Source organism: Bos mutus, chromosome 16, assembly GCF_027580195.1.
Source record: "Bos mutus isolate GX-2022 chromosome 16, NWIPB_WYAK_1.1, whole genome shotgun sequence".
Classification (NCBI taxonomy): domain Eukaryota; kingdom Metazoa; phylum Chordata; class Mammalia; order Artiodactyla; family Bovidae; genus Bos; species Bos mutus.
In genome coordinates, this window is record NC_091632.1 from 125,834 (window position 1) to 139,007 (window position 13,174).

General features: G+C 39.5%; 1 long non-coding RNA gene across 1 annotated transcript in view; it reads right to left on the minus strand.

Moving 5' to 3' along the window:
* Positions 1 to 13,174, minus strand: part of LOC138991213 (uncharacterized) — a 35,950-nt gene that overhangs the window by 22,197 nt on the left and 579 nt on the right. The gene's annotated exons all lie outside the window — the stretch shown is intronic.

The window sequence follows — 13,174 nt, forward strand, 5'->3', positions numbered from 1 at the left end:
ACGGCAGAGGAAGGTAAACTGCCAAACTCATTCTATAAGGCCACCATCACCCTAACACCAAAATCAGACAAAGATGCTACAAAAAAAGAAAACTACAGGCCAGTATCACTGATGAACATAGATGCAAAAATTCTGAACAAAATTCTAGCAAACAGAATCCAGCAACATATTAAAAAGATCATACATCATGACCAAGTGGACTTTATCCCAGGGTTGCAAGGATTCTTCAATATTCACAAATCAATCAATGTGATATATCACATTAACAAATTGAAAGATAAAAAGGATAATATTATCTCAATAGATACAGAGAAAGCCTTTGACAAAATTCAACATCAATTTATGATTAAAAAAAAACTCCAGAAAGCAAGCATAAAAGGAACATAAAGCAACAGAAAAAAAAGCCAAATATGACAAACCCAAAGCAAACATTATCCTCAATGGTGAAAAACTGAAAGCATTTCCCATAAAGTCAGGAACAAGACAAGGGTGCCCACTCTCACCACTACTATTCAACATAGTTTTGGAAATTTTACACCACAGCAATCAGAGAAGAAAAAGAAATAAAAGGAATCCAGATTGGAAAAGGAGAAGTAAAACTCTCACTGTTTGCAGATGACATGATCCTCTAGAGAAAACACTAATACATCACCAGAAAATCACTAGAGTTAATCAATGAATATAGTAAAGTTGCAGGATATAAAATTAACGCTCAGAAATCCCTTGCATTCCTATACACAAACAATGAGAAAACAGAAAGAGAAATTAAGGAAACAATTCCATTCACCATTGCAATGAAAAGAGAATAAATCTACCTAATGAAAGAAAACACATATATATAGAAAACTATAAAACAATGATGAAAGAAATCAAAGATGACACAAATAGAACAGTCAATACAGTGAAAATGAATATACTACCAAAGCAATCTAGAGATACAATGCAATCCCTATCAAGCTACCAACGGTAGTTTTCAGAGAACTAGAACAAATAATCTCACAATTTGTATGGAAATACAAAAAACCTCAAACAGCCAAAGCAATCTTGAGAAAGAAGAATGGAACTGGAGGAATCAACCCACCTGGCTTCAGACTATACTACAAAGCTACAGTCATCAAGACAATATGCTACTCGCACAAAGACAGAAATATAGATCAATGGAACAAAATAGAAAGCCCAGAGATAAATGCATACACCTATGGATACCTTATCTTTGACAAAAGAGGCAAGAATATACAATGGAGAAAAGACAATCTCTTTAACAAGTGGTGCTGGGAAAACCGGTCAATCACTTGTAAAACCATGAAACTAGAACACTTTCTATCACCATACACAAAAATAAACTCAAAATGGATTAAGGATCTAAACGTTAAGACCAGAAACTACAAAACTCCTAGAGGAAAACATAGGCAAAACACTCTCTGACATAAATCACAGCAGGATCCTCTATGACCCACCTCTCAGAGTAATGGAAATAAAAACAAAAATAAACAAATGGGACCTAATTAAACTTAAAAGCTTTTGCACAACGAAGGAAACTATAAGCAAGGTGAAAAGACAGCCTTGAGAATGGGAGAAAATAATAGCAAATAAAGCAGCTGACAAAAAATTAATTTCAAAAATATACAAGCAGCTCATGCAGCTCAGTACCAGAGAAAAAAATGACCCAATCAAAAAATGGGCCAAAGAACTAAACAGACATTCCTCCAAAGAAGACATACAGATAGGTATTAATCACATGAAAAGATTCTCAACATCACTCATTATCAGAGAAATGCAAATCAAAAACCACAATGAGGTACCATCTCACAACGGTCAGAATGGCTGCTATCCAAAAGTCTACAAACAATAAATGCTGGAGAGGGTGCAGAGAAAAGGGAACCCTCTTACACTGTTGGTAGGAATGCAAATTAGTACAGCCACTATGGAGAACAGTGTGGAGATTCCTAAAAACAGGAAATAGAACTGCCATACAACCCATTAATCCCACTGCTGGGCATACACACTGAAGAAACCAAAACTGAAAGAGACACGTGTACACCAATGTTCATTGCAGCACTGTTTACAATAGCTAGGACATGGAAGCAACCTAAATGTCCATCAGCAGATGAATGGATAAGAAAGCTGTGGTACATACACACAATGGAATATTCAGTTCAGTTCAGTTTGGCCACTCAGTCTTAAGACTTAAGAGCCACTCAGTCTAAGACTTAAGAGCGGCTCAAGCTCTTAAGACTTTTGGCTTCAGTTTAGTTCAGTCACTCAGTCGTGTCCGACTCTTTGTGACCCCATGTATGCAGCATGCCAGGCCTCCCTGTCCATCACCATCTCCCAGAGTTCACTCAAATTCACGTCCATCAAGTCAGTGATGCCATCCAGCCATCTCATCCTCTGTCGTCCCCTTCTCCTCCTGCCCCCAATCCCTCCCAGCATCAGTCTTTTCCAATGAGTCAACTCTTCGCATGAGGTGGCCTAAGTACTGGAGTTTCAGCTTTAACATCATTCCTTCCAAAGAACATCCAGGACTGATCTCCTTTAGAATGGACTGGTTGGATCTCCTTGCAGTCCAAGGGACTCTCAAGAGTCTTCTCCAACACCACAGTTCAAAAGCATCAATATTACTCAGCTATTAAAAAGAATTCATTTGAATCATTTCTAAGGAGGTGGATGAAACTGGAGCCTATTATACAGAGTGAAATAAGTCAGAAAGAAAAACACCAACACAGTATACTAGCACATATACATGGAATTTAGAAAGATGGTAACGATGACCCTGTATGTGAGACAGCAAAAGAGACACAGATGTAAACAACAGACTTTTGGACTCTGTGGGAGAAGGCAAGGGTGGGATGATTTGAGAAAATAGCATTGAAACATGTATATTACCATATGTGAAACAGATTGCCAGTCCAAGTTCGATGCATGAAACAGGGTGCTCAGGGATGATGCAATGGGATGACCCTGAGGGTAGTGAGGTGGGAGGGGGGTTCAGAGTGGCGGACACATGTACACCCATGGCTGACTCATGTCAATGTATGGCAAAAAGCACTACAATATTGTGAAGTAATTAGCCCCCAATTAAAATAAATTAATTTTTTTTTAATGTCTGACACTTGCAGCCTATTTCCTCCATTTGGAGACCCCTGGCCTTCCTGCCTGTTACCCTCTCACTACCGCACAACACAACTCAACAGGAGCCAGTGTGCTAATCGCTACTAGAAAGGAGCTGCCCCACGCAGCTCGAGAGGAGGCCCCATCACAACTCTAAAGGAGTTCCAAGTAACCTGTCGCACCTTGAGAGGAACCCCAAGTCCCCCACCACAACTCGACAGGAGCCCTATGCTGTCACAGGGAAGGAGACCCCGGCGACAAACAGAGGAGCTCCTTGACAAAACTGGAGAGGATTTCCCTGCCAAAAGTATGGAGGAGCCACCAGCACATTGCGCCTAGAGAGGAGCCACTCTACCGCAAATAGAGAGGAGGCCCATGAAGTAACTCGAGATGAGCCTGTCACAACTAGAACGGAGCAACCCTGTGAAAACTAGTGACGAGCCCCCAATGCCACAAGTAGAGAGAACAGCCTCCCCACGGAGAATCCCCAGAGGAGGCACCACCACTACTAGCTAGGAGCCCCGAGTCCCCTTCTGAACTTGAGAGGAGGCCCATGGCCACAATGAGAGAGGAGCCCCACCAGTCCAACCTGAAGAGTGTCCCACCATCACAGCTGGAGAGGAGAACCCGACATAGCACCTGAGATGAACTTCTCACAGGAGGTGCGAGCAGCTTCTCTCTTTCAGAAAACTCAAGAATGAGACCTGGAAGTGATCAATCAGAAGCAAAGCAAAGCCACCACAAGGTTTGTCAGTAACTTACAATGTAAAATCTAAGTAGTATTCTGAGGCAGAAAAGAGGCTTTAGAAAGCAAGTTCTGACTTCCTGGTTCACAGCATGATTCGGAAGAATGTGAAAACACAACCTGGGCACTTGGATCCTCCTGTGAGATTACTGGTTTTAAACAGAGAGTTCTGTGAACAGAGAATACTCTAAGTCTACCTAGCCTGCTTAAGTGAAAATGTACCCTGAGATGACCCTCTAATAAGGAGTTACAGACAGCTTGCTTTCATTTCCAAAACGAACAGGATTTGGCTAACAAAGATGTGGAACTGAATAACACACAAGGAAGGAAAGTTTTTCCAAGTAACTTTCAGTCTAAAATCAACCAGGCTTCAAATGCAGAAAATAGAGCTTTAATCCAAAGTTGGGGTTCAAGGATCACACACAGCATGTTTCTGAAGAACATAAAGACACAAAAGGGCTGAGTGGATCCTTCTGGGAGAACCATTGTTTGAGCAGACAGTAAACTATAACATTTTTAGGTGTATTTGACCTCTTAGAAGAACCCCTGCCAAGGCATGACAAGCAGCTTCTTTCTTTCAGAAAGCTCAAGAATTAGACTAGGAACCTGTCAATCTGAATAAAATGAAGGAGATGGCAGTGTTTTTCCAGGAAATGGGTCAAAACCCAACTTGTTTGCTGATTTGCAATGTTACAGCTTGAGCCAAAAGCTCAGTTTGCTATGTCCCCACACAGCATGAGTCTCGGATTCTTCTCTAGGTGTACTGGTTTGAGCAGAGTTCTGTGACTTGCTAGTTCTCTAACTATAACCTGCATACGTGAAAATGTCATCGGAGATGGACCTCCTAACAAGGATTTGCAAGCAGCTTGGTTGTTTTGAAAAACTCCACGATTAGACTAAGGCAGTTGTTGAAGAGAATAAAACAAAAGCAAGCAAGGCATCTCGAGGTTGCTTTCCATCTCAAATTAACTCGTTCTCTGAGCCAGAATGTACGTCTTTGACCAGAGCTCAGCCTCAAGGTTCACATGGAGCATGGTTCCAAAGATTTCAAACACACCCAGGGCCCACAGGATCCTTTTGTGAGAACACTGATGTGAGCGGGGAGGTCTGTGACTAGTTAGTTCCTTAGCTATAATAATGTGGTCAGGTGCAAATGTTCTGAGATGACCTCCAAACCAGGATGTTCATGCAGCTTGTTTGTTTCAGAAAAGTCAAGGTTTAGACTAGGAAGTTGTTGATATGATTAAAACAAAAGTTGACTGAAGCATTTTTCAAGTAACTGACCCAAGGCCTAAGAAAAGACCCAAAGAAAAGCCCTAAGCAAGAGCTTGGTTTTCCAGGTTGACACACAGCATGATTCTGGAGACTGCAAAGACACAGACAGGGCACACAATTCTGTGGAAACCGTGGTTCAAGCAGGGAGTTCTGGGTCTCTTTAGTGCTCTGAACGATAACTCACCAGGCTGGGTGAAAATAGACTCAGAGATGACCCTGGAGCAAAGAGTTGCAAGCAGCTTGCCTGTTTCAGACAACTCAGGGATCAGACTAAGGAAGCTGTTGAATGGATTCACCCAAAGCAACCAAAGTGTTATTCGGGTTACTTTCAGTGGAAAACGACCTCCTTTTCCAAGGCAGATAATACAGCTTGAACCCAAAGCTCGGGTTTCAAGATTCACACACAGCATGATGTGCTTGCTGTGTCTGAACCTCGTAAAATGTCACAACTTATGGATGCCACTGAACTGAATAAAACAATACTTAAGGAATTTGTTGACTGCAATAAAAGAAAAGCACCATTGTGTTTTGGAGGTCAATTTCAATCTAAAATGGACTAGTTTTCCGAGGCAGGAAATAGAGCTTTCACCAAATGCTCAGTTTCAACATTCACACACAGCACGTGCCTTCCTAAGGTAAAGACACAAACAGGCCCATTAGATCCTTCTCTGGAAACATGCTTTGGGTTGGGAGTTCTGTGACTAGTTAGCACTCTAACTATAGGAAACCTGGACAGATGAAAATGTACTCTGACATGACCTAATGAGGAGTTGCAAGCATCTTTTTCAGTTCTGAAAAGTTGAGGATTAGAGTAGGAAGTTGTCAATTTCCACAAAGCCAAAGTGAGCAGCAAATCGTGTTGCAAGAGGCTAGTTGCCTGAGGCAGGAAATACAGCTTGAACCAAAAACTTGGTTTTCAAGGTTCAGCAGGCACATCATGTTTCCAAATCAGAATGTAAAGACACAAACAGGGCACACTGGATCTTCCTGGGAGAGCGCTGCTTTGAGCAGAGAGTTCTGTGCGTAGTTACTTCTGTCACTACTGCTAAGCTGGTGAGGTACACATGTGCTCTAAGATGAATTCCTCATGGGAGGTGCAAGCAGCTTCTCTCTTTCAGAAAACTCAAGAATCAGATCTGGAAGTGATCGATCAGAAACAAAGCAAAGCCACCAAAGGGTTTGTTGATAACTTACACTGTAAAATCTAAGTAGTTTTCTGAGGCAGAGAAGAGGCTTTAGCCAGCAAGCTCTGATTTCCTGGTTCACAGTGTGATTTGGAAGAATGTAAAGACACAACCTGAGCACTCGGATCCTCCTGTGAGAACACTCGTTTTGAACAGAGAGTTCTGGACCAGAGACTACTCTAAGTCTACCTAGCCTGCTTAGGTGAAAATGTACTCTGAGATAACCCTCTAACAAGGAATTGCAAGCAGCTTTCTTTGGTTTCCAAAACCAACAGGATTTGACTTAAGGAAGTTGTGGAACTGAATAACACACAAGCAAGCAAAGTTTTCTAAGTAACTTTCAGTCTAAAATATACTAGGTTTCAGATGCAGATAGTTCAGCTTTAAGGAAAATGTCAGTTTTCAAGGTTAACACACATCATGTTTCTGACCAGTGTAAATGCACCAACAGGGCATACTGGATCCTTCTCTGAGAACACAGGTTTGACCAGAGTTCTGGACTAGTTTGTACTCCAACAGTAACTAACCTGGTTAGGTAAAAATGTACTCTGAGATGATCTCCTAACAAGGAGTTTGCATGCAGCCTGTTTCTTTAAAAAAAACTCAAGGGTTAGACTATGGAAGTTGTTGAACCTAATAAAATAAAAGCAACTGAAGTGTTTTTCATGTAACTTTCAGTCTAAAACTACCACGTTTTCAGAGGCAGAAAATACAGCTTTTGTCAAGAGGCTCAGAGTTTCAAGTTCACACACCACATGTTCCTCATTAGCTTAGAGACATACACAGTACATGCTGGACACTTCTGTGAGAACACTGGTTTGAGCAGAGAATTCTGTGACTAGTTAGTACTATACCTATAGCCAACGTGGTTATTTGGAACTATACTCTGAGAAACCTCCTAACAAGGAGTTTCACAATTCATATGGAAACATGAAAGACCCCGAATAGCTAAAGCAGTCTTGAGAAAAAAGAACAGAGCTGAAGGAATCAACCTTCCTGACCGGATTATACTACAAAGCTACAGTCATCAAGGAAGTATGGTACTGGCACAAAAACAGAAATATAGGCCAATGGAACAAGATAGAAAACCCAGAAATAAACCCATGCGCCTATGGGTACCATATTTTTGACAAAGGAGGAAGAATATACAATGGGGCAAATATAGCCTCTTCAATAAGTGGTGCTGGGAAAACTGGACAGCTACATGTAAAAGAATGAAATTAGAACATTCCCTAACACCATACACAAAGATAAGCTCAAAATGGATTAAATATCTAAATGTAAGATCAGAAACTATAAAACTCTTCAAGGAAAACATAGGCAGAACACTCAATTACATAAATAAAAGCAATATCCTCTATGACCCACCTCCTAGAGTAATGGAAATAAAAACAAAAATAAACATGTGGGACCTAATTAAACATGAAAGCTTTTGCACAGCAAAGGAAACTACAAACAAGGTGAAAAGACAACCCTCAGAATGAGAGAAATTAGTATCAAATGAAACAACTAACAAAAGATTAATTTCCAAAATAAACAAGCAGTTCATACAAGTCAATACCAGAAAAACGAACAACCCAATAAAAAAAGGGGGTGAAGACCTAAAAGACATTTCTCCAAAGAAGACATACAGATGGCTAACAAACACATGAAAAGATGCTCAACATCACTCATTATTAGAGAAATGCAAAAATCAAAACTACAATGAGATACCATCTCACAGCAATCAGAATGGCCATCATAAAAAAAATCTACAAACAATAAGTGCAGGAGAGGCTGTGGAGAAAAAGGAACCCTCTTGCATTGCTGGTGGGAATGTAAATTGATACAGCCACTATGGAAGATGGCATGGAGAGTCCTTAAAAAACTGGGAATAAAACCCTGAGGAAACCAAAATTGAAAAAGACATATGTACTCCAATGTTTATTGAGGCACTATTTACAACAGCTAGAACATGGAAGCAATCTAGACGTCCATTGGCAGGTGAATGGATAAAGAAGCTGTGATATGGATACACAACGCAATATTATTCAGCTATAAAAAGAAATGCATCTGAGTCAGTTCTAATGAGATGGATGAACCTAGAGCCTATTACACAGAGTGAAGTAAGTCAGAAAGAGAAAGATAAATATAGTATGCTGCTGCTGCTGCTGCTGCTAAATCACTTCAGTCGTGTCCGACTCTGTGCGACCCCAGAGACGGCAGCCCACCAGGCTGTGCCATCCCTGGGATTCTCCAGGCAAGAACACTGGAGTGGGTTGCCATTTCCTTCTAATGTAAATATATGGAATCTAGAAAGATGCTACCGATGAATTTATTTGCAGGGCAGCAATGGAGAAACAGACTAGAGAACAGACTTATGGACATGGGGAGGGGGAGGAGAGGCTGAGACGTATGACAAGAGCAACATGGGAACTTACATTACCATATGTAAAATAGATAGCCAATGGGGATTTAATGACTCAGTGAACTGATGACTCTGACAGGGGCTCAAACAGGGGCTCTGTATCAACCTGGTGGAGTGGGATGGGGAGGGAGATAGGAGGCAGGCTCAAGAGGGAGAGGACATATGTATACCTATGGCTGATTTATGTTGAGGTTTGACAGAAAACAACAAAATTCTGTAAAGCAATTATCCTTCAATTACAAAATAAATAAATTTTAAAAAGTATAAGATATTTTTGTCCTTCAGTCATAATGTTGTGTCTGACTCTTTGTGACCCTTTGGACTGCAGCACACCAGGCTTCCCTGTCCTTCACTATCTCCCAGAATTTCCTCAAACTCATGTACATTGAGTTGGTGATGCTATCCATCCATCTCCTCCTCTGCTACCACCCTTCTCCTCCTGCACTCAATCTTTCCCAGTATCAGAGTCTTTTCCAATGAGTATGCTCTTCAATTAGGTCACCAAAGTATTGGAGCGTCAGCTTCAGCAACAGTCTTTCCAATGAATGCTCAGGGTTGATTTCCTTTAGGATTGACTAGTTTGATATCCTTGCAGTCCAAGGGACTCTCAAGAGTCTTGTCCAGTAACACAATTCAAAAGCATCAATTCTTTGGTGCTCAGCCTTCTTCATGGTCCAACTCTCACATCTATCTGTACATGACTTCTGGAAAAACCATAGCTTTGACTATACAGACCTTTGTGGGCAAAGTGATGTTTCTGCTTTTTAACACACTGCTCAGGGTTGTCATAGCTTTCCTTCCAAGGAGCAAGCGTCTTTTAATTTCATGGCTACAGTCACCATCCACAGTGATTTTGAAGCCCAAGAAAATAAAATCTGTCACTGCTTCCTAAAAGAATAAGATACCTTGAAATAAATTTAACCAAGGAATGAAATACCTCAAACTATAAATTACTAATGAAGGAATTTGAAAGTTATAGAAAGAAATGGAAAGATATCCTGTGTTCTTGGATTGGAAGAAATAATATTGTTAAAATGTCCATACAACCCAAAGCAATCTAGAGATTTAATGCAACCCCTATCAAAATATCCATAACATGTTTCACAGAACTAGAACAAATAATCCTAAAATTTATTGAAACTGCAAAAGATCCCAAAGAGCAAAAGCAATATTGAGAAAACAAGAACAAATGTGGAGGTATCACACGCCCAATTCAGATCATACTATAAAGCTACAGTAATAAAAACAGCACAGTACTGGCATAAAAACAAACCCATATGTCAAGGGAACAGAATAAATAAATGTAATTCCAGAAATAAACTTGCACACTTATGGTCAATTAATCTACAACAAAGGAGGCAGGAATATACAATGAAAAAAAGCTAGAATATGTACACTGTTCAGTAAATAGTGCCAGAGAACTGGACAGCTACAGGTAAAACAATGGAATTAGAATATTTCATCACATCATATACAAAAATAAACTCAAAATGGATTAAAGACTTAAATGTAAGACTAGAAACCATAAAGCTCCTACAAGAGAACATAGGTAGAACACTCTGACATAAATTGCAGCAATATTTTTTGGATCTGTCTTCTAAGTCAAAAAGAAATAAAAGCAAAAATAAACAAATGGGACCTAATTAAACTTAAAAGCTTTTGCACAGCACAGGAAATCATTGACCAAACAAAAAGACAGCCTTTATTTATGACTAATAAAGGATTAACATCAAAAAATATAAACATCTCATACAACTTAATATCAAAAAAACAAACAGCCCAATTTAAAAGTGAGCAGAAGACCTGACTAGACATTTTCCCAAAGAAAAAATACAGATGACCAACAAGCACATGAAAAAATGCTCAGCACTAGTAATTATCAGAGAAATACAAATGAAAACCATGAGATATCACCTCACACCATCAAAAAGTCCAAATATAAATTAATATGTATATATGTGCATACACATACAATAGAATAGTATTTGACCATAAAGAAAAGAAATTCTGCAACTTTCAGTAATGTGGATGGACCTAGGGAGTTTTACACCCAGTGAAATAAGTTACACTGAGAAAGACTAATACTGTATATTATCACTCATATATGGAATCTAAAAACTAAAACAAATAAATGTAGTAACAAAACAGACTCACAGATATAGAGAAAAAACCAGTGGGGAGAGGGAAGGAGGAGCAGCGAGATAGGGGTATGAGATTAAGAGATACAAGGTACTTACACATAAAATAAAGAAGCAACAAGGATATATTGTATGGCACAGGGAAACATAGCCGTTACTTTTTAAATGGATTATAACATATAAAAATATTGAATTACTATGTTGTACACCTGTAACTAATATAATATTGTGAATTAACTAAACTTCAACAAAACATAAAGAAAAACTGACAAGAACAATAAGTCTGAGTTAAAATAATTAAGGGACTTGGAAGATTTTATTAAATGGAGATGCATTTCCAACGGCTGAGTGGAAAGACTCAATAGTATATAGATATCAATTTATCCCCAAATTAAGTCTATAAGTTGAAGGAAATTTTAATTTAAAAAATTCAATAAAAATTTTTGGAACTTGAAAAAATAACATCTCTTTTAGTAACTTTTACAACTTATCTTACTAGAAAAAAATGTGTATCTTCAAATATGGACTCTGACAGTGCCATTAATTTAAAATTGCTGCATTTTAGTAAAAGCCATCTCATCCTCTGTCATTCCCTTCTCCTCCTGCCCCCAATTCCTCCCAGCATCAGGGTCTTTTCCAATGAGTCAACTCTTCACATGAGGTAGCCAAAGTATTGGAGTTTCAGCTTCAGCATCAGTCCTTCCAATGAACACCCAGGACTGATCTCCTTTAGAATGGACTGGTTGGGTCTCCTTGCAGTCCAAGGGACTCTCAAGAGTCTTCTCCAACACCACAGTTCAAAAGCATCAATTTTTCGGTGCTCAGCTTTCTTCACAGTCCAACTGTCACATCCATACGTCCACTGGAAAAACCATAGCCTTGACTAGACGGACCTTTGTTGGCAAAGTAATGTCTCTGCTTTTCAATATGCTATCTAGGTTGGTCATAACTTTCCTTCCGAGGAGTAAGTGTCTTTTAATTTCATGGCTGCAGTCACCATCTGAAGTGATTTTGGAGCCCAAAAAAATACAGTCTGACACTGTTTCCACTGTTTCCCCATCTATTTCCCATGAAGTGATGGGACCAGATGCCATGATCTTCGTTTTCTGAATGTTGAGCTTTAAGCCAACTTTTTCACTCTCCTCTTTCACTTTCATCAAGAGGCTTTTTAGTTCCTCTTCACTTTCTGCCATAAGGGTGGTGTCATCTGCATATGTGAAGTTAGTGATATTTCTCCCGGCAATCTGGATTCCAGCTTGTGCTTCTTCCAGCCCAGCGTTTCTCATGATATTTCTCATGAAACTCCAATACTTTGGCCACCTCATGTGAAGAGTTGACTCATTGGAAAAAACCCTGATGTTGGGAAGGATTGGGGGCAGGAGGAGAAGGGGATGACAGAGGATGAGATGGCTGGATGGCATCACCGACTCGATGGACACGAGTTTGGGTTAACTCCAGGAGTTGGTGATGGACAGGGAGGCCTGGCGTGCTGTGATTCATGGGGTCACAAAGAGTCGAACACAACTGAGCGACTGAACTGAACTGAGTAAAAGGTGAAATAAAAGATCTACATGTGTTCTGTTCCACTGATGTGGCCAAAAGAACTCAAGAAGAGCTTTGCTTAAGATCTTCATATTCTTTTTTTAGTCTTTATTGAATTTGTTATAATATTGCTTCCATTTATTTATTTATTTATTTTGGTATGTGGCATCCTAGGTCCCTGACCAGGGATCCAAATCAACATCCCCTGCAAATTTATTACTGTTGTGAAATGAGGTTTGGAGATTTACCAGCTGCATTTTGACTACAAATATCAATTACATGGAAAATTATTTTAAAAATAAAACAAATTTCTTTTAGTTCAGTCTGTTAGACCCTTGTTCATGTTATTATTTTAGATAAATTAAGTTTGACTATTTCATGACTACAATTATATTTAATTTCTAACACAATTCCTGATTCAACCTTATTAGCACAATCTCTAGTGTTACACAATGTTAGTAAAAGGCCCGTGGTTTGTGCCTAACAAATGTCTATGTTTATGTTTAATTAGATTAAAAACATAAGTCGGATCCTAAACATGTTAGGATGGCACTGTCTGGTGGGTCCTGGTTGGGTTCCTGGTCCCTAAGTACCATGCTTCTCAAGGCAGGGATTAGCACCTTTTGGTAGCTGCAAAGAAGTTAGAAGGACAAAGAACCTCATTTAGGACCCACAATAACTTATTCCTACTGGATACTAGACCAGGATCCTGCTCCGTCACAGTTCTATAACCTTAGTTCCGTGAAGTTTTTCTCACTCAAAACAAAGGAGA